The sequence below is a fragment of the Delphinapterus leucas genome, chromosome 17 (genome assembly GCF_059928025.1).
Source record: "Delphinapterus leucas isolate spDelLeu-1000000601 "Yukka" chromosome 17, BTC_Dleu_Yukka2, whole genome shotgun sequence".
NCBI lineage: Eukaryota > Metazoa > Chordata > Mammalia > Artiodactyla > Monodontidae > Delphinapterus > Delphinapterus leucas.
The window spans coordinates 76,067,523-76,073,243 of record NC_143145.1 but is presented as its reverse complement, the minus strand read 5'-3'; the positions used below and the strand labels follow the sequence as shown (position 1 = coordinate 76,073,243).

Sequence of the window (5,721 nt, the reverse complement as noted above, 5' to 3'; positions counted from 1 at the left end):
CATTACCACTATTACTATTGAAATTGTTTTTAACATTCAATACTAAAATATAACCAACAGGATCTAGGAAGAGTAACCAAACTTCATAATAATGAAATTCAAAATTGCCAATTTTTACATCTCCTTCAATCGAAGCCATGACGAAGTTAGTGTCAGATTATGTAGAGATTCTTTCATTGTTTTTTCAGGAGGAACGCATCTCAGGAGTTGAGCTGGGGAAGCAAGCAAAATAGCCACAGCCTTTGAAAGAGGAAGCTTCGCACTGGATGGGGCTACAGGTGACTCTAGCTGCAGCTCTGGCTCTCCAGCTGCAGGTCCAGAGGTGGCTCCTCCCCCACTACGCCCGCAGCGTTAGGTCCTGCGTTGCTGCAGGCTGGACCACTTGTTGCTGTTGGTACTTCTCTCGCTGAAATTGCCGGGCCAGTGCCAAGTCATTGAGACCCAGTGTGCTTGGTGGCTACTGCTGCAGCTGCAGGGACAAGGCGATCAGGTAATCCTGGTCCACCTGACGCTGTTTTCTAGGGAGCCATCCCACCTTCTGCTCCGCGGCCCTTCCGCAGGGGATGACTTAGGGTCCCACCCCACTTGCTCCTCCCAAAGAAAGTGGTTAGTGACAAGTAGGTGCACGCGACTCCTGTGTTTAATCATGGTATTAAAATGGTTGTTTTGGGAAAAGATGCTAAGTCTGCTTTCGCTGGCAGCTGCCGTTAGCTCACACAGACCATGGCGGTCAGCTGGCCGCTGTCACGTCCACGGACTGCTCTGACATCGGGCTTTCTGTCACGAGGTTGTTGTCGCTGGACTGCCTGCGGGTGGTGACCATCTCTGCCGGCTGGGTGTAACTCAGTTTCCCAACTGCGCTCACGGCCTCAGGACTGTGTGGATTAACGAGCCAGCCATGCGACAGAGGTACACTGAATAGGTCAGATATGGCACTCAGATGAATACTCAGAGTCAGAGACACCTGTGAAATTGCACATGGACACCCAGACTCTGTCCAGCTTAGGCGGAACATGGCACCACCCACATTCTTCTGAAAATGAAGCTGAAGTCCCTCTGGCTTCTGGGGCGGGATGGACAGGAGGCAGTCTCCAAGCTGGGCCACCAGCCATTGAATGTGATCACTGCCTCCCAAGGGAGCAGTGCGCGCGCACGCGTACACACACACACACACACGCACACAAGCACACACGCGCACGCACATACACGCACGCACCCACACACACGCATGCACACACACACACACACGTGTATATGCATAGATATGGCCTGTATATGTGGCATCTTTACATAAAATTGTTACCTGGGTCTTGTATTGGCTCTTACTGTGTGCTCAAAGTGGGCCTTTAAAGTAATGTTTTCAATATTCCTTTTAGCAACTGTCTAAAAAATGTGTAAATGCTGTATTTTTTTTTTTTTTTTGGATGTGCCAGGCGGCTGGCAGGACCTTTGTTCCCTGCCCAGGGATTGAACCTAGGCAGTGAGAGTGGAGTCCTAACCACTGGACAACCAGGGAATTCCCCTAAATGCTATTATTTCATATAACTCATTTTTATTTCTAGCTTCATCTTCTTTTATATTACCTTTAAGGTATGATGCAATGAAAATATTTAACATTTGAGAGAGAGAAAGAGAGTAGAGAACATCTTTACGTAAGAGAACCTGAAATATGTGTGTGTAAACATGTGTGTGTATACAAATACACACATACATCCACACACACTAACATTTAGTAGGCCCAGATGTTCATCACAGTGCTATTTATAGTAACAAAAGTATAGAAACAAACCAGATATTCAATAATAGGGTGGTTAAATAAATTATGATGTATGCTTTAAATAAACATAGGCAACTATTTATAAGGATGCTGCATAAGTATTCCATGGAATACAAATATCCAGGAAAAATGACTATATTATTTAGCGAAATAAAAATAGATTATAAGATAATATGACCCATGTGATCTTATTTTTGTAAATGTAAATTTGCACATACACACACTTTATACCAGAATATTAGTAGTAGGGATCACTTTGTGATGAAATTTTATTCTCCTATGGTAATTTAAATCTTTCTTATTTATTTGTATTTCTAAATTCATACAATCCCCAATTTTGTTTTGTTTTGTTTTGTTTTTTGCGGTACGCGGGCTTCTCACTGTTGTGGCCTCTCCCGTTGCGGAGCACAGGCTCCGGACGTGCAGGCTCAGCGGCCATGGCTCACGGGCCCAGCTGCTCTGCGGCATGTGGGATCTTCCCGGACCGGGGCTCGAACCCATGTCCCCTGCATCGGCAGGCGGACTCTCAACGACTGCGCCACCAGGGAAGCCCTGTTTTGCTTTTAATATTACTTATAACTAGGTGCTTCTTGGTCCCTAAGGAAGGTTCCTATGTCTGTACCTAAGGCATCGGTCGCCAGATAAATCCACTGCGAGCTTTATTTAATTAGGGAGAAGCCGGCCAGGTTTTTCTTCATCAAGTTTAGTTGAAAACCTGAGACTGGACTCCTCCACTGACCCAGAATGTTAGTGGTTTTGCTGTAGACCTTACAGCATTTGTACTTCTGTTATCTGCAGGAAAAGACCCGGAAGGTCTGGATTTTGAGATACCTTCTGTTCTTGTCCAACCATTGGTTCCTAACTAACAACTCAAGTCTAACCAACCAGTTCTTCCTTGTGTCTTTCAACTTTTCAGGATGAGAAATCATCAAAGGCCAAAATGAGCTAGCACTTCTTGAATGCTTACTATATCAAGGTTTGAGTTATCTCATTTAATCCTCACAACATCTCAAGGCAATAAGTACCATTCCTATCATCTTTTCACAGATGAGGAAACTGAGGCACAGAGGGATGTAGTAATTCACTCAAGACTACCCAGCTAGTCCATAGCAGAAATGATTGTCTGATTCCAGATCCCAAGCTCTTAAACCTTCTACCACAGCTTCAGTCCATATACTTACACACACAGATACACACACACACACACACAAACCCACAAAAAAAACCCTAGCTATAAAAAAGAGATAACAAATGCCACTATAATGATATATGTTAGATGATTTTGTGAAACAAAAAGCACAAGAAAATATGATTTAGACACTAATTCAATTAATTATATTGAAAAGAGTTTTCAAAATATTTTAGATCACTTCCCTTATTTGAATGCAAATGATCAAAGAATTTTTACCTAATTATCTTAGTTTTTTTCTGTCATAGCATGGTATGGTACACTCAATGAGGTGACCAATGAATTAAAATTGCTATAAGCTGAAAAATAATCACCATGAATTTGACAAATTTCTTAGTTCATCAACTTACACATTTACAGCATGAGGTCAGTATTGGGTGCAGAATTCAGTCCATCATTTTACTAACAAACATTAAAGACCACGATGATCAGAAATTTTGTGCTGTGTAAATTTACTATGCACTTTTCTGCATAAACTAATGGTAGGTGCTGCAGAAATACACAGGAACCCAGATTCTGCTGACCTTTATCGTGGTCGGCTGCTCTAACTTACCATGGTTCTGATCACTGGAACCCAGTGGGGCAGGGAGATTTTGTCACACTTGAACTCACTTTCTTACCCTGAGCCTTTTGACTGTTTCAAGTGCTTATGCTCAGTTGGCCAGGCCTTCAAGCCAGTGATCTCACATTGTGAAATAATAATTAAAATACAGCAGGTACTTTCATTTTAATATGCTTACCTTTATCCTTTAGGGAGGACCTCAGGTGATCGACACCCAAGAAAAATATGCTTGGGTTTCTCTTCTCCCTTTTATCTGTCTCTGACTCTTGTACCCAATCTTGACATTACACATGAAAATAAAAGCCAAATCGTATTCACAGGGATTGTAAACTTCCTGATTTTCCTAACGAGGAAAGGAAAATATAATACACAAGGCCTAATAAACCTCAGGCCTATATTTGGGACTTTAGTTTTGCAATAATAACACCGTTGCTATCAATTTGCTTTACATATATGAAAAAATACAACTCTTTTGAGCAAATGATGGAGGATATTTTTTTAAGTGAACATTTTTCTGGTATTGTCTGCCTCCCACTTAACAGCCAACCACTTGGAGAGCAGTTTCCATTCACAGTTTCCTTCACTACATTTCTCAATCCACAATGCTTCTGCTTCTGCATTCACCTTCATTAGGATTGTTCTCAAAAGCTCATGTTTGTCGGGCACATTCATGACATTCATCGATAAATTCAGTGATTTCTTTTAATGCTTATTTTAACTGGGATGTGACAACTCTATAGGATATGGCTCTGTTGGTAATTCTTGCCTTCTTGAAACACTCATTTTTCATGGCATCTGGACAACTGGGTTTTTATTTATTTTCTGGCTCCTTCTTCTAAGCGTTCTTTTTTAAATTTATTTTCTCCACCATCCCCTATAGGAATGGTTTCTATAGAATTCTGTCTTTGAATCTGCATTTCATCCCTCTTTTCCCTTCCCTTCCATTCCCGTCCTTTTTTCCCTCTAAATTTCTCCCTCTTTTTCTGTCTCTCTCCTCTCTCTCTCTCTCCCCCCTCTCTCTCTCATTCCACCCCTCTCTCTTTCCATCCTTCCTGGTTAATCTCATTGTCTTTTATCATTTCATTGGTCTGTGTGCATGAATAACACCCGTACCTATATTTATAGCTTAGGTCTTACTTACAACATCAAATCCAAATATTTAACTACTAACTGGGCATCTCTACCTAGATTTTCCATATTCAACTACAACTCAACATACTTCAAACTGAGCTCACCTTTTTTTCTTCCAAAACCTTCTTCTTTTAGCACGTCACTCATTGTAAATTGTTCTGCTATTTACTGACTTACATAAGACAGAAAAGAGGGAATCACTTTTTACTCTTTGCTCTCTCTCCAAAATCATTCAACTGTTAATTCTGACAAATTATTCAATACTCCACTCTTGTACATTTGCTACCTTTACTAGAGTCACCCATATCTTTCACCTACAATTTTTCACTGGCATCTAACTTTCTATTTTCTACTGCAGTCAGAGTGATGTTTCTAAACTTCCAAACGGTGCGTGTCTTTCTGCTTAAAATTCTGCACTAGTTTCACATTGTTCTTGGGATCAAAATCCTTAGCTCTCTGTACTCTGTGCCTATTATATCTTCCTCTTGGGTCCCAGAGCAACTTTTCCATTCCCATCCTCATTTCCCCAAATACCTTTGCCTTTGCTCATACTATGTTCTACTCATCTTTATGTTTACATTTAGACATGAATGGGATCAATAAATCTTCCCTAATACCCAAGCCTGAATGAGGGACTAAATTTGATTCCATATTTCTCCATAATAACATTCATCACACTAAATCCTAGTTGCCCCTCCAGTAGGTCACAGCCCTTTAAAACAAAGATTGTACACCGTACTTGAATGTCTAGCACGTAGTAAGCATTGAGTCAGTATTTAATGACTGGCTGAATGGCTGTCCAGTGATAACTGGGGTGGGGCAATAGTTTGTTTCATACATGGATGGCAGGTAAGACTGCTCATTCAGAAAAATGTCATTTTCTGCAAAGCTCTTTTCATTGAATATGTGAATTTAAATGCTGGAACAACCTGCCAAATGACAGAAACTTGGCAATGATGTAAGCTGGCTCGATTGAGACATATTATTTAGTATGAGCACCAACATTTAGAAAATTGAAATCTCCTTCAGAAATCTTTTAATTAGGTAGTCTTTTTTGTTTAC

At 40.9% G+C, this 5,721-nt stretch overlaps 1 pseudogene; it reads right to left on the bottom strand.

Moving 5' to 3' along the window:
- Positions 1-337: 337 nt before the first annotated feature.
- On the bottom strand, positions 338-1,327 carry LOC111185629 (ubiquitin carboxyl-terminal hydrolase MINDY-1 pseudogene; annotated as a pseudogene).
- Between the last annotated feature and the right edge of the window lie 4,394 nt (positions 1,328-5,721).